Raw genomic sequence first — 2,255 nt, 5'->3', positions numbered from 1 at the left:
TGCCTTGTCTCTAGTGTGGTAATTGGACTGGGACTCTGGTCCTGAGGGGGTGTGGTCGTTGGGCTGGGAGGCTCCTGCAGACTAGGATGCTGGTTCTGAGGGTGATATAATTGATGTAGAATATTGATTGGGGTAGCAGATTGCCCAGTAATGGGTTCTAGAGCATGCAGGGAATTGTAAGGTTTGAGTACTTCCCAGAGATCCACCAGTACTGTAAGTGGCCAGTGATGGGATTGAGGTTCTACCAGACCCTTCACTCATCTGTATAGGAAACCCAGGGAATTCTAGGAATAAAGACCAGTACATACAGTACTCTAATTTGGTCAAGGCAGATTGAAATTTGAGTACATGTTTGTACATGTTGGTGCATAGATTGAGTTTTAACAGTTTATGACTCAAGCCTACTCCCACCTGAGCCTGACTACACAGTAATGGGTCTCTGTGACCTAGCCGAGTAACTAGTACAAGCCACTGGGGTCACTGACCTTTTTGAGTTACTAATGCAAGGCCACACCCAGACAGTGACTTAATACTATTGGTCTAAATATCACAGGGGCATGACTTGCTCATGACTGACAAAACTAAACCTCCTTTGCTCTCAGCCTGAAAAGACAAAATGGAAGCTTCACAACAAAGCAGCCTAAGGCCTTTCCTTTGCTGTGGCCTGAGGTCTCCTTACTGCTGCACACTCATGCTGGATACACAGCAGCAGTAAGAGGCCACAGCACATCCATGCTGGATACAGAGTAAGGGTTCATTGCTGTAAGAGTGATACCTTCAAGAGGTAACTGTCGGTCAACAATCCAGATGAGAACTCCAGGCCTGTGCAGCAGGAGTCAATCAACTTGGTCATCTATTCCATTTGAAAGATGAACCTCTGGCCAAGCTGGTGGCAGTAGCTCTCGCTGTAAGATAGCCCTTGAAGGACTGGCTTGACATCACTGAGAACCTTGCGTTTTTTTTGGACACGGCTCAAATTAATTGATGGGTCTGAATCGGGAAAGGTGTGATCAATCGGGTAGAACACATCAATTTCTCTGTCCATACACAATGGCATTGATCTGGTTCTCAAGGCCTGGGGTTCAACACCTGTGCTGTAGGAGGAATCTCTTACAGGGAAGATAAGCTACTACTCCCAGCCTGGCCAGAGGAACCTCTGGCTAGGCTGGTGGCAGCAGTTCCCCCTGGAGGAACCTCTGGCTAGGCTGGTGGCGGCAGCTCCCTTGAAGGAGGAACCTCTGGCCAGGCTGGTGGCAGCAGCTCCCTTGAAGGAGGAACCTCTGGCTAGGCTGGTGGCAGCAGTTCCTGTGAAGTAGTGGTAGAGCAAAAATGACCCCTCACCCCAGAGTCACCAGACACATGGCAGCCAATCAGCTAACCCACGCTCCTGGACCACACCCCCATAAAACATGAGCTTGGCAGCCATTTTGCATTCTGCATTTGGCTGCTCTGCTAGGCAGATTAGGGAGAGCTGTGCTGCTGAGGGATAGTGTTAGTTAGCTTGCAGTTCTGTGAGTGCAGTATCTTGCTGTTACAGTACTACTATATAACCCAATAGCTCTTGTAAGGGTTAGGATCAGCACTTGCATTTAACAAAAGGCAGCAGCCAGTACATCACACCTTTATGTCCATCTGTGTAATGTCACCTGACAGACATATCAGGTGTAATATCCTTATCTGTATCCTCTGAGGAAATTGGTGATGCGCAAGCATTATTGCCAAACTGATGTGTAAACTCCTGACATGTTAAGTGCTGTGGTGGGATGAGTGGCAAGTTGTGGGGCGCCCATGGTAGTGGCTAGTGGTGGGGAAAGTGGTAAGGCATGGGGTGCCTGAATCAGAGCAGGAGGGATGGTGCAGCAAGGTTCTGAGGAGTGGTAGAAGATGGGAGTGTGCTGCTGTGTAACCTAGACAACTACTTCCTCAGCATTTTGTGAGTTCCGGGTATGTGTCCTCTGCTAATATAGCAATAAAGGCCCTGCCAGTGAGGAATAGATTGTCACTTCACTCTGGTGCACATAGCATAAACCTATTTGTCAACCATCACCATAAAATACAGGTCCTGCCAGTGAAGGGCTTATACAGTAACAGGACACTAGTGGATGGATGATAATGCTCCCAGACACATGTGTTTTTGGACCTGAATGACCCTTCACTCAGGTGACAGGTTTATGCAATGTGCAACAATCCATTCACAATATAGATTCTGCCAGTGAGGCCTTATACAGGGAGCAGTAGTGGATACCGGATGCCAG

Source organism: Hyperolius riggenbachi, chromosome 10, assembly GCF_040937935.1.
Source record: "Hyperolius riggenbachi isolate aHypRig1 chromosome 10, aHypRig1.pri, whole genome shotgun sequence".
NCBI lineage: Eukaryota > Metazoa > Chordata > Amphibia > Anura > Hyperoliidae > Hyperolius > Hyperolius riggenbachi.
Note: the sequence above shows the minus strand (reverse complement) of the source record.